Source organism: Lithobates pipiens, unplaced genomic scaffold, assembly GCF_037356315.1.
Source record: "Lithobates pipiens isolate NorthernLeopardFrog02 unplaced genomic scaffold, aLitPip1_a1.2 Scaffold_16, whole genome shotgun sequence".
Classification (NCBI taxonomy): domain Eukaryota; kingdom Metazoa; phylum Chordata; class Amphibia; order Anura; family Ranidae; genus Lithobates; species Lithobates pipiens.
This window is the reverse complement of record NW_027507748.1, coordinates 396790374-396816598: the sequence shown is the minus strand read 5'-3', so window position 1 is coordinate 396816598 and position 26225 is coordinate 396790374. Positions and strand designations below refer to the sequence as shown.

At 43.9% G+C, this 26225-nt stretch overlaps 1 protein-coding gene across 6 annotated transcripts in view; it reads right to left on the bottom strand.

The window, feature by feature from the left end:
- Positions 1–26225, bottom strand: part of AUTS2 (activator of transcription and developmental regulator AUTS2) — a 1910865-nt gene that overhangs the window by 1301955 nt on the left and 582685 nt on the right. The gene's annotated exons all lie outside the window — the stretch shown is intronic.

Here is a 26225-nt window from a genome sequence, read left to right as displayed (position 1 = left end):
CTATACATGTTCCATAGATAGTAAAGTGGTCCCTATAGAGAGGTGTATATCTATAGGGTTAAGACAGATCAGATGCATTATATTATTAGATTAGTCATATGAAGACATGTGCATAAGCGGAGATGTGAACATATATGCACAAACGTCTATACCCGTATACACACATACACGATATATATATATATATATATATATATATATATATATATATATATATATATATATATATATTGTACCTAAGGGTATACAGTGTCAGCATATGTATCTATGTTGAAAAATGCAGGTACTGCTATATTAGGGGTGGTATTCAAGGCACCCTTGAATCAACATCTGTAGAAACGTGGGGATATTGTGGCATACGGCCACAACAGTGCACGCACATTTGCATGTACACAAATGGTCTGTCACATACATTGCCATTAGCAAAATGTATTGCAGACAGCTCTCTCACCTTCACAGGTAATAGTTGTTAGCACCTATAGAAAGTATGGGAATCGAGGCTGAAAGTATCCATCCAAAAGTCCATAGCTGGACATAACACCATAGAGATGAAGCAAAATGTACATAAACAATGAGTGGCAATCATTAGACTAGAGCTTTGGAACAATGCATGGATAAAAATAGGTCAAAGGTGTTTAAAATGAACCTACCGAGTAGCCTGTACAGTCTGCATGGTCCTGAAAGGCACAGAGGTGATAGCAATATCACCATCTCTATTTATGTGTTGTGCACAAATGGGCTCCTGCCTGGCATTGCCCAGAACGCTGCATAGCAGTATCTGCATTTTTCAACATAGATACATATACTGACACTGTATACCCTTAAGTACAGTGCAGTGGCGGCTGGTGAAGTTTTTGGATGGGGGGCGCCAGACCCCACCCATCATTTTGGCCCCTCCCACTTCTCATAAAACACGCCCCTTATGTAATCTGAAAAAAAAATTGGCGTGGGTTCCCCCCTCCGAGGGCATACCAGGCCCTTAGGTCTGGTATGGATTCCAAGGGGAACCCCCTACGCCGAAAAAACGGCGTGGGGGTCCCCCCAGATCCACACCAGACCCTTATCCGAGCACGCTGCCCGGCCGGCCAGGAAAGGGTGTGGGGACGAGCGGGCGCCCCCCCCTCCTGAGCCGTACCAGGCCGCGTGCCCTCAACATGGGGGGGTGCCTTGGGGGAGGGGGGGCGTGCGCCCCCCCCCCACCCCAAAGCACCTTGTCCCCATGTTGATGAGGACAAGGGCCTCTTCCCGACAACCCTGGCCGTTGGTTGTCGGGGTCTGCGGGCGGGGGGCTTATCGGAATCCGGGAGCCCCCTTTAATAAGGGGGCCCCGGATACCGGCCCCCCACCCTATGTGAATGAGTATGGGGTACAATGTACCCCTACCCATTCACCTGTGAAAAAAAGTACAAAAAAAACACAACACAGGGTTAAAATATTTTATTGCACAGCTCCGGGGGTCTTCCGTCTTCGGGGGTCTTCTCGCCGGACTCCTCCGCTATCTTCTTGTAGCTCTTTTGCTAGCGGAGGAGCCCGGCTTTCTTCCTCGCCGCCGGCCTCTTCTCCCGACTTCGGGGGTCTTGTCCCCCTCTTCGGTTCTTCTGCCGGGCCACCGCGCCTTCTTATAGCTCTTTTACAGGCGGTGGCCCGGTCTTCTGTCGCCGCCGCCGCCCGTTCTTCTTCTTCTTCTCCAGGAGATGTTGCCTCGACAATCTCCCTGGCCGGAATGCCAGGGACGCGCTGCGCTGCCACTTATATAGGGACAATGGGGCGGTGTCACATGGGTTGATGTCACATGGGTTGGTCACATGGGTTGATGTCACATGGCGACTGTGACATCAACCCATGTGACCAACCCATGTGACATCAACCCATGTGACACCGCCCCATTGTCCCTATATAAGTGGCAGCGCAGCGCGTCCCTGGCATTCCGGCCAGGGAGATCGTCGAGGCAACATCTCCTGGAGAAGAAGGAGAAGAAGAAGAAGAAGAAGAACGGGCGGCGGCGGCGGCGGCGATAGAAGACCGGGCCACCGCCTGTAAAAGAGCTATAAGAAGGCGCGGTGGCCCGGCAGAAGAACCGAAGAGGGGGACAAGACCCCCGAAGTTGGAAGAAGAGGCCGGCGGCGAGGAAGAAAGCCGGGCTCCTCCGCTAGCAAAAGAGCTACAAGAAGATAGCGGAGGAGTCCGGCGAGAAGACCCCCAAAGACGGAAGACCCCCGGAGCTGTGCAATAAAATATTTTAACCCTGTGTTGTGTTTTTTTTTTACTTTTTTTCACAGGTGAATGGGTAGGGGTACATTGTACCTCATACTCATTCACATAGGGTGGGGGGGCCGGTATCCGGGGCCCCCTTATTAAAGGGGGCTCCCAGATTCCGATAAGCCCCCCGCCCGCAGACCCCGACAACCAACGGCCAGGGTTGTCGGGAAGAGGCCCTTGTCCTCATCAACATGGGGACAAGGTGCTTTGGGGTGGGGGGCCGCACACCCCCCTCCCCCAAGGCACCCCCCCAAGGTTGAGGGCACGCGGCCTGGTACGGCTCAGGAGGGGGGGGGGCGCCCGCTCGTCCCCACACCCTTTCCTGGCCGGCCGGGTAGCGTGCTCGGATAAGGGTCTGGTGTGGATCTGGGGGGGGACCCCCACGCCGTTTTTTCGGCGTAGGGGGTTCCCCTTGGAATCCATACCAGACCTAAGGGCCTGGTATGCTCTCGGAGGGGGAACCCACGTCAAATTTTTTTTCAGAAATTTGGCGTGGAGTTCCCCCTTCAGAGCTCATTCTCTGATTGGCCACGGCAAAAGTCGCCTGGCCTGGGGAAACCTTTCTGGCTGTGAAAGCTTTTTGCATTCTTTCAGCTAAATGCATGAACATTCTCAACAAAGTAGAAACTAGAAAGCCTTTATGCGGTGACTCACCTGTCTCACTGTCTGATAGCTCCGCTCGGGCTAAGGAACGGAGCTGCCAACGTCACTTCCGGGTTTTGTGAAGCAGCCGAAAGCCGGAAGTGACTGCCTGTCTAAGAATGACAATGCTCCCGCCCGTAGAATCACAGTGATTTTACGGGCGGAAGCTAGTCGGCGTTCTGCAGTGCGCCGCAAGGCGGGTTTTTAACCCGCAAATGAAGCGCCATGGATGCAATCTTGTGATTGCATCGACGTGGCGCTTCTCATAGTGCACTGTGACCGGCACCACAGTACACTATGTCAAATTGTTAAATGACATTTTTTTTTTTTTTTATGTCTTAAAGGGCCCTTTTTTTTTTTTTTTTCTTTTTAAACTTTTTTATTTTTTACACCTAGGGAGAGGGGGGGCGGCGCCCGGGTGCCCCCTATGGGTGGGCCGCCACTGGTACAGTGTGTGTGTGTGTATATATATATATATATATATATATATATATTGTAGGGGATGAGAGCAGCTGGCTCAGAGACAGTCCAGTAAAATAAAAATGGCTTTATTCTGTAAACTGCCAAAAAACAAACAAAAGACGTGACAGGCTGTCTTGTTACACAGTTGTGCACACAGGTAAAGCTCAGAGTTCCGCAGCATACAGACTTACAGGCAATAGTTCATGTCTCCAATCAGAGCTACGGTCTTTTATGTGGTTAAGGTCACCCAGCAAGTACACAATCCAGCAATGGATCTTTTCACACAGCATGCTGCTGTATCTCTCTCTCCTACTCAAACAGCTCACCTCTGACACTTTCAGCCCAGCTGGCAATAAGCAGGCCTGAAGAGAAAGTACCTGCCCTCCTCAATTAACCCCCTCTTAACCCTGCCCCAGGCTGACCCTCTACAATATATATATATATAAAAACAACATGTGTGTATACGGCTATGCAAATTTGTGAATATATGTTCACATCTCCTCCTGTGCACCTGTCTTCATATAACATCTAATAATTAGGGGTGGGCCAAACACCCCCCAGTTCGGTTAGCATCCAGAACATGTGAACAGGAAAAAAATTAGTTTGAACACGCAAACGCTAAAGTCTATGGTACACAAACATGAATAATTAAAAGTGATAATTTTAAAGGCTTATATGCAAGTTATTGTCATAAAAAGTGTTTGGGAACCCGGGTCCTGCCCAAGGGACATGTATCAATGGAAATTTTTTTTATAAAAACTGCAGTTTTTTCAGGAACAGTGATTTTAAAAATGCTTAAAGTGAAACAATAAAAGTCAAATATTCTTTTAAATTTCTTACCTGGGGGGTGTCTATAGTATGCCTGTAAAGGGGCAGATGTTTCCTGTGTTTAGAACAGTCTGAGAGCAAAATGACATTTCTAAAGGAAAAAAAGTAATTTAAATCTACTCGTGGCTATTATGAATTGTAGGTCCCGGCAATACACATAAAAGTCATTGAAAAAAACGGCATGTGATTTCCCCACAGGGAACCCCAAACCAAAATGAAAAAAAAATGCGTGGGGGGTCCTGGATATTAAGGGGAACCCCGCACCAACATTTTTTAAAAAATGGCGTGGGGGCCCCCTCAAAATCAATCTAAGCACACAATCTGGCAGGCAGCAGGAAAAGAGGGGGGGTGAGAAAGCGCCCCCCCTGAACCGTACCAAGCCACATGCCCTCAAAATGGGGAGGGCAACCCCCCAAAGCACCTTGTCCCCATGATGACGGGGACAAGGACCTCCTCCCCACAACCCTTGCCTGGTGGTTGTGGGGGTCTGCAGGCAGGGGGCTTATAGAAATCTGGAAGCCCCCTTTAACAAGGGGACCCCCAGATGCCGACCCCCCGTCTGAATTGGTAATGGGGTACAAATGTACCCTTACCATTTTGTAAAAAAAAGTGTCAAAAATGTAGAAGACAATAGCTGGTTTTTGACAATTCCTTTATTAAAGTCTTCTTCTTTCCCCACTTCTTCATCCATCTTTTTCTGTTATTCCTTTGGTTTTCTTCTTCTTCCTCCATCTTATTCTTCCCCCGCTTCTTCCTCTATCTTCCTCTGCTTCTTCCTCCAGTCTTCTCGTCCAGCAACTTCCTCCAGCTTCTTCTTCCTCGCTTCCTCCTCCGGACGATCCGCCTCAATGGGAGACTTCCGCTGTGTGACACTTCTGTTCTTGTGACAGCTCTTATATAATGGAGGGCGGGGCCACCCGGTGACCCCTCCCCTCTGATGCACGGGGAATTCCGTATTGGCTTTCCCCTTGGTGTCAGAGGGGGGCGGGGTCACCCGTTTATGTCACAAGAACAGAAGCTTCACTATATATAAAATGCAATATTTTATACATTTTGCTATAATAAATAGTCTACATATGGACTCAAGATAACATAATCTACCCGGAGAGTATGAGCAAAGTTACTACATGTGTTGGAGGGGCTGTCATGTACCATCCCATATTGGTGTGGATCTGATATTGTGAGGCATCTAGGCTTGCTGGTATCTATCTGAAGGAGCTGCAGTCTTTTATCCCCAATGCTGCTGAGGAGCGGTTATTGAAAAATACCTATGCTTGTTTAAATCTACCTTAGGGTAAGAGGCAATGTGTTTGGGTGATGGTGGGTCTCACAAGATTTACCACTGTTATTATAGACTTTTAAGTGAAAGCGTTGTTTAATTAATTCAAAACACTGAAAGCTCACTTTACACTTTTAATTAGTGCTACACCATTTACTATTTTAATTATTGTGAACACCTTACATATTGTGTTAGCTGGTTTTATATAAATTGTATGATACCAGCGCAACAAAATTGTGTTTTTTCTATAATAAATATCCCCCCAAAATACATAAAAAATGCTCTGCTCAGTCCGCGCGTTCCATGGAGCTGCTGAGGATAAACCAAAAGTGACGTCAGCAGCTCCGTGGAACGAACGGACCGACCAGAGCTATTTTCGCTGTCAGAGCTGAGGAAACAACTGAAGTTGTGAAACGTGTCTTCTGATTGGCCCACGCGTCCCTTCCGAATCACAGAGCTTGCGCTCCACATTTAGGCGCACTTCCGGTTTCGGCTATTCGACCACCCGGACGTTGGAATTGGTACTGTCGGAAACAAAGCGGTGTTTCTCTATACTACCGTTCGGAACGCAGAGGCAGTTCCATCACTGCTTTCTCTTTGTGGCTAGCACCCCACCATCTCTACACCATCATGGACCGGTCTGTATCGTGGATCTATCCCCGTGTTTACCTACATGCCTGAATTTCATTTACTTTTGTGAGTAGCCGCTTGGCTGTATGTTCTCATTTTAATAAATGCTTTGTCCTATATACTGCACTTTCTCCCTGTTTTTTGTACATAGTTACATGGGTTGAAGCGTAGTGTAATGTAAAAATATATAATATCTAGAATTCATCATTACTGTCAGCTTGTCCTGAGTCAGTAGCAATTTCAGAAGGAGAGGTCAGACATGGTGGTCTTTGTTTGTTTGTCATAACAGGTTTCCTTTGAAGACAGCCTGTTTTTGTCCATACAGCAGCAGAGAAAATTGTCAGTGCCATGTAATACTATGTAGATAAATCACTGCATTTCACACTAAATTAAGGTACTACTGAGCTGTTAATTGGGTTGTAGCTGCTACAGCTGCCATTGCATGAAAGGGTTATGCAGTAGTAACAGCAAGGCAGTTCTCAGACAGAGATAACTTCATATCATGGGGGAAATCTATCAAAGACTTTGTACCATCTGTATGAAGAGAAAAAACAACAGCTGGTGCAAGGAATAGCAAGATGTTGGACCTACAAATGACAAGATGGGAAATGACAAGAAACAGCTTTTTACCCTGCAAAGAGCAGAAGAAACCTACATCCAAAATTGCATGTTTGAAAACCTCCAGATGCCATCCTGTTCTCACATTTCCATACCTTTGTTCGTGGCACATCTGAAGCCTTTTCTCTGTGCCATGAAAACACAAAGAATATCTATCTTTACCCTGCCAAAGAGCTGCTAAATGAATTTTAATAACACAATTGCAAAGGAGGGGGAGAAAGAAAATAACTCTTTAAGACTAATGAGGGAATTGCCAGTTACATTGTTTCACCTGTTTTTGTAAATGTATCGGAATGTTGCCGATTCAGCTGTTTCAAGTGTTAAACCCAGGAGCCTGCATTCAATATATCTGGTCTCCCACAGTACACAGAACATGGAAATGAAATTATTTTAGTACATATAAACTGCTAAAGACCTTTTCTCATCAGCAGTATATAGCAGTCTTGTGACATGTATCAGTGTCCAGCTGAGCACTGGTCAAAGCTTGTAGGAGGAGTTTTTATTCTCCTCTGACTGTCCTATGAAGCTGCAGGACCCCTGATTCTCTGTGTGGACAGCTCTTATTGGCTTTGTGCTGATCACATGCACCCGCCCAAGAAAAAAAAAATCTCTCTAGCAATACACACCAAACTGAGCATGTGCAGAGTGCCCCCAATGCTCTGTTCTATCAGGAGATGGCTTAGGGACTGTGGAAAAAGGGTAGGAACAGAGAAGAGAGGATCAAACAGTCTTTTTATACAATATGGAGGATTAACCCCTTATGTTCCACAGTGAGTATAACAAGAATGCTTTACTGCATATACAGACTGATTTTTCTGTTGTGAGTTTAGTAACACGTCATGCTTATAGGATTTTGACAGCATCCTCAGCCCACATACACACGGTCGGAGATTTTGCCAACCAAATCCGTCGGATTTTGCCCGTCGGATTTAGTCCGACGGATTGTGTCCGAAACTGTTGCATACACACGGTCGGGCCAAGTTGTCGAAAATCCAATCTTTCAGATGACGTAATTTCGTTACGATGGGACTACATTCAGGCTAGTAGCCAATAGCTTTGATGTAGGAATTTGATCTGAGCATGCGTGGCACTGGGTCCGATCAAAATGCTCTACACATGATCGGATTATGTCCGTCCGGCCCAGTTGGTCGGGAAATATTTTCAACATGTTGGAAAATTGGGTCGGACGGAGATTCGGACGGAATCAGTCCGATGCATACCACACACAGTCGGATTATCTGACGACACTGTCCGATAAGACTCATTCCGACAGATTCTCCGACCGTGTGTACAAGGGCTTATACCTGTTGGAGCATTGTGTCACATTTAATGCAACACTTTTACATTTTGTTGCATTGAATGTGCCAAATGTAAAAGTGGAGCTAATTAAGACCAACTCTCTTTTGGTGTAATGAAAACTGGCTGAGACAGATTTAGCAAAAGTGTCTTTCGTTCATTCTAAAAGTGGTGTGGCTTGAGACAATCTCAAGTAAAAGCTCTAGACAGGTATATGAATTTGGAGCATGCTGCACCACTTTTAGAATGCATGAGAAATACTTTTGAAAAATCTGCCTGAGCCAGTGTTTATGAATTTCAGGATGTGCACCATTAAGAGTATTGCAATGCTTTATTTTTTTTAGATGATTGGTGCACGGGTTGCTGTCAGAACAAAAAGTATTTCAAATGCTTCTTAACCACTTATGCCCTGGACCATTTTGCAGCTAAAGAACCAGGCCCCTTTTAGCGATTCGACACTGCATCATTTTAACTGACAATTGCGCGATCGTGCGACATGGCTCCCAAACAAAATTGGCGTCCTTTTCTTCCCACAAATAGAGCTCTCTTTTGGTGGTATTCGATCACCTCTACTGTTTTTATTTTTTGCGCTGTAAACAAAAATAGAGCGACAATTTTGAAATAAATGCAATATTTTTTACTTTTTGCTATAATAAGTATCCCTCAAAAATATATAAAAAAATTTTTTTTTCCTCAGTTTAGGCCTATATGTATTCTTCTATATATTTTTGGTTAAAAAAATTGCAATAAGTGTTTATTGATTGGTTTGCGCAAAAGTTATAGCGTCTACAACATAGGGGATAGTTTATGGCATTTTTATTATTATTTTTTTTGTACTAGTAATGGCGGTGATCTGTGATTTTTATTGTGACTGAAACATTATGGCGGACACGTTGGACAATTTTGACACATTTTTGGGACCTTTGGCATCAATACAGCAAACAATGCGATTAAAAATGCATTGATTACTGTAAAAAATGTCACTGGCAGTGAATGGGTTAACACTAGGGGGCAGTGTAGGGGTTAAGTGTGACTTAATGTGTGTTTTTTTTACTGTAAGGGGCGTTGCTTGGCATGTGACCTCACTGATCTTCGTTCCTTATGACAGGGAACAGGCGATCAGTGACAGGGAACAGACGATCAGTGACAGGCTCACTAGGAAGCACGGGGAGAGGTTTGTTTACACTTACCTCTCCCCGTTCTTCAGCTCTGTGACCCAATCGCGGGACACCGGAGGGGAGATCGGGTCCAAAGGGACCACGGTCACAGATCTCAGGACCGGGTCGCGCGTGCACGACCCACGGCTGGGCTCTTAAAGGGCAACATACCTGTACGTGCTTGTACCCAGCCGTGCCATTCTGCCGAAGTATATCGGCATGAGGCAGTCCTTAAGTGGTTAAATTTGGTGTAATACATTAACGCCAGAAGAGTGGCACTGCTTTAATGAATTTCCCCAAAGTGTTTCACCCATTTTCATCACTTTTTGCACCGCATTGCTTCCATTTTTCTCCAGGCTTCTTGCAACAACTTCAGTCTATATGCATGCACTCCAGTGGTGGTTGTTCTCATTGCTTGGGGCAGGTTTCCTGATGAAAGAAACATTGGAACAGGCCTGCACAGTGAGCAGTGGCATAGGCCCTGATAGTCACCACCAGAAGAATGTGGCAAGGTGACAACATGCCAAGGAGAGCAGTTGGGAGAAAGGCACAAAGTGTTGTCATTCTATAAAAGTAAGAGCCTGAACAAAGAGTTTCAGAGCAGGATAAACAGGTATTTATTTATTTATTGGTAGCTGTAGATGGCGAGAAGGGAGACCAGATGATGTGCAGGTTATCACCATCAATCGCATGTCCTTGGAAATCGACCAGCATGCTGATAATTTATCAAGACAAACCAAAGTTCCTTGATTTGGATACAAGTAACAACATTCACATACCAATATCCATGCTGTCACCACTCTCAGCTTACAGGCTTGTGAAAAACCTTGCCTCTGACACCTACAATTAGTATACTCTGGCATTAACCACTGATGTCCTCGGCTTCCTGGCCGTCTAGACGTGCGCGCCGTGTCACTAGGGAGCCAATGCGCGTGCCTGGTGGCTGTGCTGTCCTCCGGGCATCTGCGATTGCTCGATAACAGAGCAGGACCGTGGAGCTGTGTGTGTAAACACACAGCTCCACGTCCTGTCAGCTGAGAGGAGGCTGGTGGTATGTTCCCAGTACAGAGGAACACCAATCGGTTTCCTCCCCTTGTGAGTCCCCTCCCCCTACAGTTAGAATCACTCCCTAGGTAACACATTTAACCCCTTGAGCGCCCCCTAGTGTTAACCCCTTCCCTGCCAGTGACATTTACTCAGTAATCAGTGCATTTTTATAGCACTGAACACTGTATAAATGTGAATGGTCTCAAAATAGTGTCAAAAGTGTCCGATATGTCTGCCGCAATGTTACAGTCATGTTACAGTCATGATAAAATATATCGGCCTAAACTGAGGAAAAAATTATTTTTTTTTAAATAAAGTTGGGATATTTATTATAGCAAAAAAGTAAAAAATATTGTGTTTTTTTCAAACTTGTCACTCTTCTTTTGTTTATAGAACAAGAAATAAAGACTGCAGAGGTGATCAAATACCACCAAAAGAAAGCTCTGTACATTTGGGTACAGTGTTACATGATTGCGCAATCGTCATTCAAATTGTTACAGCACTGAAAACTGAAAATTGGCCTGGACAGGAAGGGGGGTGTGAATTGAATTTAAGTAGTTAAGCAAACAATACAAATGACAAAAAAACTCTTCTGCTCCTAGAGTTAAATAGAAAATGTAGATCATACCATAAAATAGACGGGACCCTTCCAATATGATTAATATTTGATTGTAAATTTCCATTTTAATACCTTACAGATCAAAGTAAGTTGCCACCCACTTAAATTATCCAATGAGATGGAAGAGGCTAGCAGTTGCATTTTACCTAATTAGAACAGGTGAAATGAGGATGAGCAGAATCTTCAAAAATGCACAACCATGCTGAGTTATGAGTTATGAATCTAAAAATGATAGTTATGGTCTTAGCTGTGATTGTGTAGAGACCAAACATGAATGATTTTTACTTACCAGAACCAGTACTACCAAAAAAAGACCCCAACATTAATAACTCTCAACTATTTTAAAATAAAGCTAGCACTTACAGAATCTGACATTTTGTCTCTGCGCAACCAAATTCTTGCATAAAGTTTTATAATTGTGCACAATATAGGTGTTATGTGTTAATAAACCTTAGAAATGACATTGTAGAAGAATCAAATCCATACATTAGTCCCAGAGATTAGATGAGAAACGTTACCTCTAGACTGCCCTAATTAAGATGCAGATGCACAGAATAGAGTATCCAATAGAGTATCCAGTGACAACAGACAGCAAATAAATCTAATATTTGGCCTATCCTGGACACTGTATTGCTAAAATGTCATGTATATTCCAGAATAAGACTTCTCTGACTAGATCATAATAAGTGCCTGAGCGGCCTGTGCATCCCCTGCAGGGCGCACGCAACACGCTCTGTGATCAGCGTGAGAGACTCGCTGGATCACAGATCGGAGTAAAGGGTGGATCCCCACACCTTACCAGGTGATAAGCTGTCAGTTAATGACAACTGATAATGTGATGTAAACAGAGGCGGTTATCGGCTATTTTTTCTCCTCGTGCTGACAGCGTGAAGAGAAAAAAAAAGCCGATCATTGGTGGCCTGATCACAGCTAGCTGCTGCAGATCCTTAGTGCCCACCTGTGCCCCTGCCAGTGCCACCTAGCAGTAGGCAACAGTGCCACCTACCAGTGCCACCCATTAGTGCCCACAGTGCCACCTATCAGTGCCTCAACAAAGGTGGCACTGATGTGCAGCACTGATCAGTGCCCATCAGTGTCACCTACCAGTGGTCATCAGTGCCGCCCATCAGTGCCACCTATCAGTGTCCATCAGTGCCATCTATCAGTGGTACCTATCAGTGCCCATCTATGCCACCCATCCATGCCACCCATCCGTGGCCACCAGTGCAGCCTGTCAGTGCCCACCAGTGCCATATCATCAGCGCATATCAATGAAGGAGAAAAATTACCTGTTTGCAAAATTTTATAACAAGCTATGAAACATGATTTTTTTTTTTCAAAATTTTCCATCTTTTTTTGTTTGTTTAGCAAAAAATAAAAATCCCAGCAGTGATTAAATACCACCAAAAGAAAGCTCTATTTGTGGGAACAAAAATGGTAAAAATATCATTTGGGTACAGTGTTGTATGACTGCACAATTGTCATTCAAAGTGCAGCAGCGCTGAAAGCTGAAAATTGGTCTGGGCAGGAGGGGGGTTTAAGTGCCCAGTAAGCAGGGGCGGATCCAGGGGGGGGGGCAACGGGTCAATTGCCCCCTCCGAGAATACCGGCAGCTGATGACAGCAAAGCCGGTTCCGCGGGTCCAATCGCGGCCGGTTCCGCGGGTACCCGCGGGCCGGTTCCGCGGGTCCAATCGCGGCCGGTTCCGCGGGTACCAGCGGGCCGGTTCCGCGGGTCCAATCGCGGCCGGTTCCGCGGGTACCAGCGGGCCGGTTCCGCGGGTCCAATCGTGGCCGGTTCCGCGGGTACCCGCGCGGCCGGTTCCGCGGGTACCCGCGCTGAGTGGATGGGTGAGGGGGGGGGGGGGGCAGCTGGGCAGCTTTGGAGGGCTGCTGGCCAATCAGGAAGCCAGCAGGCAGGGGAGCAGGGAGATGACATCATCTCTCACTGCCCTGCATCCCTCCAGTCCTGCCCTCACTGTGTAGGAAGCTGTGTGCAGCAGAGAGATTGCATCATCTCTCTGCTGCCTATCTTCACTCTGGGACCCAACAAAAGACCACCTTAGCAGAAAAGTGACACAGTAGGTGACAATCCGCAATGTGTGGCAGGCTTCGTGGCAAGTGGCAATCCGCAATGTGTGGCAGACTACGTGGCAAGTGGCAATCCACAATGTGTGGCAGACTACGTGGCAAGTGGCAATCCGCAATGTGTGGCAGACTACGTGGCAAGTGACAATCCGCAATGTATGGCAGACTACGTGGCAAGTGGCAATACACAATGTGTGGCAGACAACGTGGCAAGTGGCAATCCGCAATGTGTGGCAGACTACGTGGCAAGTGGCAATCCACAATGTGTGGCAGACTACGTGGCAAGTGGCAATTCGCAATGTGTGGCAGGTGACGTGGCAAGTGACAATCCGCAATGTGTGGCAGGTGACCTGGCAAGTGACAATCCGCAATGTGTGGCAGGTGACGTGGCAAGTGACAATCCGCAATGTGTGGCAGGTGATGTGGCAAGCGACAATCCGCAATGTGTGGCAGGTGACGTGGCAAGTGGCAATCCACAATGTGTGGCAGGTGACGTGGCAAGTGACAATCCGCAATGTGTGGCAGGCTACGTGGCAAGTGGCAATCCGCAATGTGTGGCAGGCAACGTGGCAAGTGACAATCCGCAATGTGTGGCAGGTGACGTGGCAAGTGACAATCCGCAATGTGTGGCAGGTGACGTGGCAAGTGACAATCCGCAATGTGTGGCAGGCTACGTGGCAAGTGGCAATCCGCAATGTGTGGCAGGCGACGTGGCAAGTGACAATCCGCAATGTGTGGCAGGCTACGTGGCAAGTGGCAATCCGCAATGTGTGGCAGGCAACGTGGCAAGTGACAATCCGCAATGTGTGGCAGGTGACGTGGCAAGTGGCAATCCGCAATGTGTGGCAGGCAACGTGGCAAGTGACAATCCGCAATGTGTGGCAGGTGACGTGGCAAGTGGCAATCCGCAATGTGTGGCAGGCTACGTGGCAATCCGCATCTGGTGGCAGGTGACGTGGCAAGTGACAATCCGCAATGTGTGGCAGGCTACGTGGCAAGTGACAATCCGCAATGTGTGGCAGGTGACGTGGCAAGTGACAATCCACATTTGGTGGCAGGCGACATGGCAAGTGACATCCTCAGGGCTCCCACTGATTCTGCATTATGGTGAGATGAACCATTTAATTTTATATTACAATGTATTAATAGAAATAATGCGCTTCAATCATCCTGACACCATAACAACCATGGTGCCGTAATGATTGAAGCGCAAATACCAGCCATTTCCCATATAAATTGCCCCCAAAAAAACATATTTTATAGCAGTGCCCCTCCCGAGACTAGACTCTGGATCCGCCCCTGCCAGTAAGCAAGTGGTTAAAAACATACTCCAAAAGTTAAAACAATAGTATTAAAAGGTAGTGCCAATGGTAGTAACACACAATTTCTTTCAGCTTTAGGTAATAAAGTATGCTCACGTTCTCATTTTGATGCAAAAAAAGAATATACAACTATTATTTCTGAAGCACTAGTATTTCTACAAATGATTCCAAATAGAACAAACTAAATGGAAGCTTTTTTCTATGAGTGATGAGGAAGTTGCCATACTAATGTACTGTTATATCTTGTAGCTTGACCTTTTCACTGCAATGTATTAGAAGATGGCTGTCAGGAAGGACCGTCATACTTAAATGAACATCAAAATCAAATCTCATGAAAAAAAAAAAAAAAAAAACTCTGAGAGCTAAACTAGTAAATATGTTCACTTCTCAGTAAGTACAGTGTTATTGTGTCGCAAGAATTATGAGCATCCAAAGATATAACAACACTCCGCTAATGCATAATGGAAGACAATAAGGCTGACTTTCTAAAAGGTTAAGTGTTTAGCAGCTTTATTGAATCACAATTTGCTATGCCACAGCAAACAGATGCAAAGGTCTGGCCTCTGTCTTCTTAAAGGTTGCTAGTTTAAGCCATTAAATGATGTGTCATAACAACAATTTTTTGCAAATAATGAGGTATATTTATGTCGGTTGGATGTGATGTTGTAGAAATGCTTCTTTACAATTTGGATTATTTCTGCAAAATAGAGTTTTGTTTATCATAACAATACAGAGGAATTTTTATAAGTCTGACCTTTACAATTAGCTTTTTTAGAACATTCCTGTGTTTTAAAGTTCTACACAGCGATAACACATAATAATTGTAATGATAATACTGATTTCTCGAATAAATAGCTCATAATATTGGTGTGCTAACGTCCTCATCGGCTGGGGTGTTTAATAGTCCAAAGTAAGGACTAGTTAAAATGTAGCTTAGTGATGTTCTCTGATTGGCCAATGATCCACACTCAATGTCTTGCTGACAGTGCAAATCAGCAGCTAGAAAAGTTAGACTTCAAGTGGCGCTGAAGGCTGAAGGTTTTTTACCTTCATGCATTCTATGCATGAAGGTAAAAAACGTTCTGTGTGCAGGGGCCTGTCCCAGCCACCCCAAATCCTTACCTGAGCTCCCTCTGATCCAACCATGTTTATAATAGCCTCAGCTGTCCAAGGACTGTCCCTTCTCATTGGCAGAGACAGCAGTCGGAGCCCATTGGCCAGTGAACCAGTGAGCCATAGACCATGCAGGCAATACCTTGTCATCATTGAGACAGAATGTATAGGGATAGGAACAATTGTAGGCACCCACACTCACTCAGGTTGAATTGGATGGACTGGTGTCTTTATTCAACCTTTCTAACTATGTAACTATGTAATGAGGAGAGAGCGGGGTGGCTGAGCCTGTCTTATGGACTTATAAAGCAGCAGCTCAGGAGCAAGCATGCAGTGGTGACCCCAGGAAAAGTGGCTTTCTGTGGGGTCACAACTCAATGGGGAGGAGCCATGAGCCCCAGTGGGGGAACTGAAAAGAAGGGGATTGAAGCTTCTCTGTGCCAAACCACTGCACAAAGCAAGTAAGTATACATTTTTTTATTGTTTAAAAAAAACAAAGCTTTATCACCACTTTCAAGCCCAGCAACTGCACATTTTTATCCATGGCATCATGAGGTTGTGTGCCGAGAGCTTACAGAGTGCATGCTCCCATCCATGGGCGTAGCATAAGTGGTTGGAGGGGTCACAATCACAACCCTGCCCCTAGCTCCAGGGGGCACCTGCAGCCTCCCTGTCATATTATCATATCCTCCACAAAGTGCAGCTCCAATCTGCCCTAGGGCCCCACAGCCATGCTACGGTACTGGGCTTCCACTTTGCCTTCCACAGACCACACCCCTCTGTTCTCATTGGCTAGGCAGAAGCTGTGAGCCATGGAGAGGAGCACGGGGTGAAAATAGCCCAGGATGGGGAAGTGTCTGTGCTGTGTGCTGGCAACATGGGATGGTAACCAAGCTCAGAGAGTTAAGAGGAGAAGAGTGCCGCCCCATGGCCAGGATGGGACTGATGTCACTGGTGAGGTAAAGCATCACTCAGTGTCTTCTAGTCACTAGCTGGGATTCTCTGATCCCTGTCCTCTGATTCTCCAGGGGTGATCCCTGTCCTGCGTATGTAATGTAAGGAGGAACTCTGGGAACTCAAAACTCTTAAGCCACTTTGAGTATCTTGGCGTGAGGTGGGTTTATCTGCACACACGGTGGTAGTGGGGGGGGGGGGGGCAGGTCAACTTTTGCATCGGGGCCCACAAGCTGTAAGCTATGCCTCTGCTCCCAGCATATTAACTGGACTTCCTTTGATGGTTAAGGTTTCTAATAGGGAGCCAGCGGGACAGGCTCCTGATCATATGACCACTGTGAAAACAAATCACACTGTCACATGATAGCGAAGCTGCATATACAGTTGTGTGGGGGTATACGCATTTCAGAAAAAAATATCCCTACTGTTGCGTTTGCCTGACAGTATAGTCCATGAAACATGACCTATGCAATTGATTGGGGCTGCATCATTTATGATGCAGCAAACCTTTAGGGCTTAAAATAGGTTGTGAGGAGGTGCCAGAATGCTTCCTTACTGCCTGTCCAGTGTGTATTGATTATCAGAGGGTCAATGCAAATGTAAACAAGCCTTTAGACACTGATAGTTGTCACTGGAGCAGGTGTGATCACTGGAAAATGTCTTCTCTATTTCTGTTCTGGCGACAAATGTTACATTTTCATCACTTTCTGCCTCATTGACAATGGTCACTAGGACAAATAGAGGGGGGCAGTGGAATAAACCCGACAAGGGTTCTAATCCTAAAGCTATTCAAACACCTGGGGACATATTTATAAACCAATGAATGGGACATTCTCCAAAGAGTCACAGGTGAAATTCATCACTAATTTATAACACATGCATCAAGAAGACTTATCTGCACTGATAGTTTGGTGAATATCACATTCAATAATCTATAAATATGCAGAGTCTCCTTACCTGTGGTAGATAATATGGGGGAAAGGGGAAGAGGAGGAATATGGGACGTTAAATGAAGCCACAGCCTGGTAAGGCCATGTGCTTCCATCCCTATCAATAATGAGGAAAATTAGAGGGCATGACTTTACATGAAGCACGAAGCAGCAACTGAATATAGACCAAGCAGGCAATACCTTGTTATTAACGTTTGTATACATATACATTTTGGTGGATTCTGGTAAATTTTTGTATAATACAGTTGCTATTCATATTATCATTATGTTTTACTATATGGGAACTACACCCAACAGGTATGTATATCCATATATCCATGTTATGTACCAATATATATCCTTTCTACATGTCCACGCGTATTCAGTTGCTGTTACGTGCTTCATGTAAAAATCCCACCCTCATGCCCTCTAATTTCCCTCATTACCTGTGTTAGTCTTTGTTTGCTTAGTCATGGGTGTAATCTTTTGCTTAGCTTAGGCTACCAGAGTCTGGTAGGGCAAACACCCTTAATGACCAACTGACAAATAAAGGTGTATCACTACCAATGCAGGAGCCACTTGAATATATTTGTTTGCACAGGTATCCTACTGATTAATCCACAGCCAGTCACAGGATACTTTCCTCACACAGCAAGGTGCACACACTCTTCTGCTCGTTGTCTCCAATAATCAGTCTAGGGGATGTGTTTTTTTTGTTTTTGTTTTTGGAGAGCTTGGATAGGAGAAAGGAATCTGTAGGATACTCCAAATTAACTATTCACAAGCATGGACAGCTTTCTCAATAGAATTGTGTAGCAGACTGTCAATAGACCTGTGTAACAGACTGTACAGATTAAAAAAAGTCCCTTTGTAGGAGAAGGAATTTAGTGAACTTTGCTTCTTCAAGACACTATCCAGTTTTCCCTTTTTAAACATACATCCAATATGCTAACTTCTAGCACCAAGAGGGGGATTTAGCAACACCAGTCTCTAGGATCCCTTAAGTGGGTCTGTACTCACAAGGCCCCAACGACAGGTCACCTTTCTCTGTGATACCAGACAGGATACATGGACATCCTCCCTCAGACAGTTTTTAGGAGAACCATGGGTTTCAGCTATAGTGTTGTAGGCCCTCAAGTTGCCCACCTGAGGCCACATGGCAGCCTGTGCTGAGGAGGGGCAGCAGGCCCCCTCCCCACCTGGACCTCTCTCTGTATAGAAAGACCTCAAGCCCATGTGCTCATCCAATATAAATGCTGACACCCAGCATACTTAGGGGCACCTCCCCTTCTAAATGTCTAGGGCTGTATGGATATTCATGCTCTCATTTGCATGGTTTCCACCCTGTCCAGCCCATTCCATAGCTACTAGACCAGTGTGAAACATCAAGACAGCATGAGCAACACCAGAGCACACTGAGCAGACCCTGCTAAACAATCACAGACTCTGTTACGCAGACAGCAGTGGAGGCCCGTCCATAGGGGTGCCCGGGCACCGCCCCCCTCCCATGTAGTAAAAAAAAATACAAAAAAAAGTAAATTTCCCTCCCTATGTGCACTGGCGCCGGGCGCCGGGTGCAGTGCAATATAGGAAGTGCCACATCTATGCAATCACAAGATTGCAGATGAGTCGCTTCATGTGCCCAAAAAAAGAGCGCTCTGTGGCACAGCCGATCGCGCCACAGCTTCCGGCGCGATCGACTGGCCGAGCAAGTGCATAGACTTGCACTTGAGTGAGCGGTGGGTGGTGCTTCCGACGTCACTCAAGGAAGTGACATTGGCACGGCACTTCTCTCTTCTGCCCGCCTGAGATGATCAGGTAAGGGGCTGCCGAATGGCAGCTTACAGAATCTTGATAATTTATTCCTCCCAGCCGCTGGTACCCCCTCCACATAGATGTAACTTATGGTGGTTGCACTCGGCAGCATACCCCAACCCCCCCACCCCCTGCTAAACAAGATTTAAAGAAAAAGTGTTATCAGTGACCGGCAGAATACCCCACCAAAGAAGCTTTAAAAAAAAGGGTTATTAATAATAACCCTTATTTTTTTAATCTTGTTTAGCGGGGGCGGGGTAGGGGGTTAATGCTGCCGACCACCGATATTAACCCTTTTTTAAAATCTTGTTTGAGGGGGGGGTATGCTGCCGACCACCGATAATAACTTATTATCGGTGTTTGGCAGCATACCCCCCCCAAACAAGATTTAAAAAAAAAGGGTTATTATCGGGGGCAGCAGCATTAACCCCCATACCTTCCCCCCAAACAAGATTTACAGGTTGTAGATATGTGCGATTTGGATGTTGTAGATATGTGCAATTTACAGGTTGTAGATATGTGCGATTTATAGGTTGTAGATATGTGCAATTTACAGGTTGTAGATATGTGCGATTTATAAGTTGTAGATATGTGCAATTTACAGGTTGTAGATATGTGCGATTTGCATGTTGTAGATATGTGCGATTTGCATGTTGTAGATATGTGTGATTTGCATGTTGTAGATATGTGCAATTTACAGGTTGTAGATATGTGCGATTTGCATGTTGTAGATATGTGCGATTTACAGGTTGTAGATATGTGCGATTTGCATGTTGTAGATATGTGTGATTTGCATGTTGTAGATATGTGCAATTTACAGGTTGTAAATATGTGCAATTTACAGAATGTGATTTACAGAATGCAGATATATGCGCTTTGCAGGTTGTAGATATGTGCGATTTGCATGTTGTAGTTATGTGCGATTTACAGGTTGTAGATATGTGCGATTTGCATGTTGTAGATATGTGCAATTTACAGGTTGTAGATATGTGCGATTTACAGATTGTAGATATGTGCAATTTACAGAATGCGATTTACAGAATGCAGATATGTGCTATTTACAGGTTGTAGATATATGCGATTTGCATGTTGTAGATATGCGCAATTTACAGGTTGTAGATATGTGCGATTTGCATGTTGTAGATATGTGTGATTTGCATGTTGTAGATATGTGCAATTTACAGGTTGTAGATATGTGCGATTTGCCTGTTGTAGATATGTGCGATTTACAGGTTGTAGATATGTGTGATTTGCATGTTGTAGATATGTGCAATTTACAGGTTGTAGATATGTGCGATTTGCATGTTGTAGATATGTGCAATTTACAGGTTGTAGATATCTGCGATTTGCATGTTGTAGATAGATGCGATTTGCATGTTGTAGATATGTGCAATTTACAGGTTGTAGATATGTGCAATTTACAGAATGTGATTTACAGAATGCAGATATGTGCTATTTACAGGTTGTAGATATATACGATTTGCAGGCTGTAGATATGTGCGATTTACAGAATGTGATTTACAGAATGCAGATATGTGCTATTTACAGGTTGTAGATATGTGCAATTTACAGGTTGTAGATATGTGTGATTTGCATGTTGTAGATATGTGCAATTTACAGGTTGTAGATATGTACAATTTACAGAATGCAGATGTGTGATTTACAGAATGCAGATATGTGCAATTTACAGAATGTGATTTACAGAATGTAGATATGTGCGATTTACATGTTGCAGAATGCAGATATGGGCAATTTACAGGTTGCAGAATGCAGATATGTGTGATTTACAGGTTGCAGAAATGAGATATGTGCAATTTACAGGTTGCAGAATGCAGTTATGTGTGATTTACAGAATGAGGTTACACTTTTGGATGGAACTTTGCTTTAAGTACCCCAACTCTCTCTTTTCTTTTATTTGTTCTTATATCTCAACTTTCTGTACTAGAAGCTCTACATATTATACATTTGAAAATGTAAATGGTGGGTTCCTGGGACCTAAAGTTATAACAACCGTTCCTCTATTTTAAAAGGGTTGAGAAAAAGCTACTCTGCTCCAATTATAAATCAAAATAAATGTGTTGAAAAGGGATGTTTTAATGTGTAAACTTTTCTGGCTGAATCTAGTAATGATAAATTGTTTTTAGAGCTCTATTATACTGGGGCTTTTCCTGAATCAGCTGCATTACAGTACAAGATTTACATAGTGTTATGGTTATCTTCTTTCCTGTTTGGAATACAACATGACTCCAGGCACGTGGCTTTTGTGTGTGTCTTCTTGATATCCGCATAAGCATAACTGAGAGTAAATTACATCTCTGACAAATCAGTTTGGTTTTTCTGATCTACAAACTCATGAATTGCGGTTGGGGAACAGAGATCATTCTACTCCTCGGTTATGTTTACTCCCTACAGGCAAAAAATAGTCAGTTACCATAGCATCCATATAACGTGAGTCTTCACAGAAACATTATTTTCTATGCATAGAAATTAAATCTGTCTAAAGAATAAAGTACATTCCATTTGGGCTTAATCTATCAGTCTATGCAGGATTGGTAAATAGGAGCATCTAACGCCTGATGACTAAATTTGATTTAAGAATTTGCGTTTGTTTATATTTTGTAATGGGGCGTCTGACATATATAGATCAGCCCACAGGCATTCACTCAGACTTGAATTAAGTATGTCTTATTTTCATTTCCCACTGATAATATTAGGCAGTAAAACAGAAACTCTCTTTAAAAATAGGCCACTCATGTAAAACTAAACAACATGGTATGACAGCATCCCTCATTTATATTCCACTGCATGCCTACATAATGAAGAATCTAAAATGTAATACAAGACACTTACTTCACTTCACACAAAGTGCATCAGCAGCATCAACACTACTTAAAGAGGAAGTAAACCCTGATTTGCTCCCTGCAAAGCCTGCAAATTAAAAGCATAATGGGCTAGTATGCATCGCATACTAGCCCATTATGTGACACTTACGAGCAAACAAATCCATTGCTATTACCTTACCTACGAGCAGGGCCCTCCTCTACCTTTTGTATTGTTCTGTAATTGTGTTGTTCCCTCTATACATTGTAAAGCGCTGCGTAGACTGTTGGCGCTATATAAATCGTAAATAATATTAATAATAATAATAATAATTGCTGTCCCCTGTGCAGGCTGTGTCCATCTTCACCCCTCTTCCTTCCGGGGGGCCGCGGACTCCTGCGCATGCACATGGGAGCTGTCAGTAATGGCACACGCTGGAGAAGAAACAGCACAGAGGTCTGTTTCTTCACAGCGCATGAACCGATTACATCATCGGCGCAATACAAGTGAAATATCTCCTAAATGGCACACGTTTAGGAAATATTTCCACTACCTATAGGTAAGCCTTAGCCCCGTACACACAGTCGGACATTCCGACAACAAAATCCGTCTGATTTTTTCCGACAGATTTTGTCTGAAACTGGTGTTGCATACACACGGTCGGACAAATTGACGGAAAATCCGATCGTTCGGAATGTGATGACGTGCGTTTGTTGTGAGAGGACTACATTGCGGCTAGTAGCCAATAGCTTTGGTCTCATAATTTGATCTGAGCATGTGTGGCACTTCTCTACAAACGATCGGAAAAAGTCTGATCGGATTTTGTTGTCAGAAAATTTGAGGTCCTGCTCTCAAATTTTTTACGTCGGAAATTCCGACGGAAAAGGTCCGATAGATCCCATACACGATCTGATTTTACGACAATAAAATCGGATCTGACCTTTTCCGTCGTAATTTCCGACCGTGTGTACAGGGCATTATTCTAGGCTGACCTATAGTTAAAAGTCACTAGAGAGGGTTTACAACCACTTTAAAAAAAAAGAAATAAACCCAGTGACATTTTGGTAGATATGTGCATTGCGTATTTTCAGTTGTCCATATTCTTTGGGATTCTGAAAGGATCACAAAGTAACTTCCCTTTTTGTACACACCATGATCTTATTTTAGAACAGATGAAAGATGACATATGAGGGTAGTCCAACAGCATTTAACTTGTCCTATGGAAGCATGTTATACTATTTCAATTAAAGTGGTTGTAAAGGTAAAATGTTTATTTACCTTAACACATTCTCTGCATTAAAGTGTTGCTAAGCCCACAACAGTAAAATCTGTCTGTATATGCAGTAAAGCATGTTTGCTATACTCACTGTGGAACCCAAGGGGTTAATCCTCTGCATGTAAAAAAAAAGCTGTTTAATCTGGGCTTCTCTGATCCTCCCCTTCTTCCACCGTCCCCAATCTATCTGCTGATAGAACAGAGACCTGGGGAAAAGCTGCACATGCTCAGTTTGGTGTGTATTGCTAGAGAGTTTATTTTTCTGTACTCTCAAGACAGAGGGTCAGGGGTCCTGCAGCCTCATAGGACAATCAGAGGAGAATTAAAACTCCTCCTACAAGCTTTAACCAGACTTATAGAAAGTCACAAGGCTGCTGATGAGAAAAGGTATTTAGCAGTTTATATTTACTAAAACGATTGCATGTCCATGTTCTGTGTACTGTGCAGGGTCCTGGGTTTAGTAACACTTTAAGCTAAAAAACATTTTTAATGATAGCTCCCTTGCTAAATATTTACCTTGAGCGCCACATTTTTAACCCACATTATGCATATTGTATCCAGCAATATTGTGTGAGCAGCTTGTTATGTTTTTGCTTGTTTCCAATTGAGCGCAACAGATCTTTTGTTTAAATATTTACCTCAGCCTCATCTTAATCCAAAGCTGTGCACTTCTGCAGAAGCTCTTCTTCCCTCCCCCACTCTCACAGGCTTGGTTGAGAGCAGTGGGAAACATTGGTTCCTGTTGCTGTCAGTCAAAACCTGTGGGCAGGGGGGTGTACGGGGGGGGGGGGGCGCAAACAGCCCGGTTCGGGATTAAGGACACACGAGTGCCCCATAGGAAGCGATTTCCTATGGTGGGGGGAGGAGCCAGGAGCGCTGTTGGGGCACCTGAGAAGAGGAGGATCGGGGGCTGCTCTGTACAAAACCATTTCATGGAGCAGGTAAGTATAACATGTTTATTATTTTAATGTAAAAAAAATATATAGCTTTACAATGACTTTAATGAGTGCTTCTTCCTTTAAATGCAATGCATATTGCAAAACATAAGCTTATATCAGTTGTTTGTGCTTGGCACTGGCATATTCATAGGGGGCATGATCCATTGCTTCATTGAAAAACTACACTCTACATCCTGAACATAGGGGGACACCATTGTTGCACTCACACAAGCAGAGATGGTTGTATTTTTACTTTTTTAAATAACACAAATATCCCAATCTCCTGCATTATTAGTGCATGTAATGTGCAGATGGGGCATTTTCACATGGCAGAGCATCTCAGCTTGTCAAATCAGCTGCACTGCATGCAATACTGTAATAGACAAAGGGTGCACAGGACAGACGGGCAGATGTAAATATGAGTTCATGGCTGAAGACCAGGAACTGATTTTTGTAGTATATTTTTTATATAAGTGTCTCTAACACAGCAGTTTGATTCTCTCATGCCACTGTGTCTCTTGCATGCCAGTGTGTTTCTACCATCCATGGTATGATATCTCTCAGGTCTTTTTATCATGAAGCTGTGTTTTCCACATGGCGGCATAATTACTGTATCTAAAATAGCAATGAGCATCTATCATGTCAGTGTCTCCACAGAAAGACCCAATTTCTCACGGCAGCTGTGCCTCATGTAGCAGTGCCACTCGACGTGGTAGCATAGCCAGTTTTTGTTTTGTGCAGCCTTTGCAATGACATGGAGTACCAGCAGGAGGGTAAGAAGTCTGACGCAGACCACCACACAGCATTACCACTCATTAACTCCTTTATGTCTGCAGTCAAATAATTTTTTTTATTTTCACAGCACGTCTTGTAAATTTGTTATAAATTAGTCAATGTGAAATAGAAAAACTTTCTAACTCCTTTGCATTCCTAAATGATTTTATATGCAAGTATTAATTTTCTACTAACATTGCAATACAATGATTTTGCTGATAAAGCTTAACCACTTCCAGACCACTGTACGCCGATATACGTCCTAACTTTGAAGAGGAATATTGTTCTTATGGCAGCAGCTAGCTGCCATAACCCCGGTATCCTCTTCTTTGGCCAGTGGTCCGGTTTCCGATAATAGTAGTCTCTGCAGTGGATTCACATCCCCCCTGGAGATTTTTAAGGGTAAAAGTTTGTCGCCATTCCCCAAGCTGGTGCAATTTTGAAGCATGACATCTTGGGTATCAATTTACTTGGTGTAACATTATATTTCACAATATAAAAAAAAATGGGCTAACTTTACTGTTGTCTTATTTTGAATTCAAAAGAGTGTATTTTTTCCTAAAAAAAAGCTTTTAAGACCGCTACGCAAATATGGTGTGACAGAAAGTATTGCAACGGACATCATTTTATTCTCTAGGGTGTTAGAAAAAATTGTATAATGTTTGGGGGTTCTAAGTAATTTTCTATCAAAAAAAAATGTTTTTAACTTGTAAACATCAAATCTTAAAAAGAGGCTCGGTCCTTAAGTGGTTAATAATGCAATTAACTAAACAAACTGGTTAAACTCTATTATTGTAAATAATTTTCATAGATTAGTTGGTTTATTATTGTGGATGAAGGCATTCAAAAAAACATTTTTTGATGAGCTGAATTTTGTCTTCATGATAACTACTTTAGAACTGCCCCATACCAGTTTTACTGCTACAGGGTGGCTCTCCTGTGCAGAATCACATATAAATGATGTGATTCTGCACTTCTGCCTGCAGGGGGCATGCGCACACTGCTGGCAGGCTGCTTCTGCTGCGATCAGCAGGTTCCAGGGAACAAATACCATCTCTTCCCCTAGTAAAAGCACCTAACACAGTACACTAAAACACTGGCTATGTACACAGTTAAGCCTTTGATCACCTTAGATGTTTAACTCCTTCCCAGCCTGTGTCATTAGTACAGTGGCAGTGCATATTTTTAGTACTGACCACTGTATTAGTGTCACTGGTTCCCGCAAAGTCAAAAGTGTTAATTAGTGTCCGATTGTGTGACACAATATCGCAGTCTTAAAACACAAGTTGCTGATCGTCGCTATTACTAGTATATAAAAACAACATGCTATAATTATTCTATAAATATATCCCATAGTTTG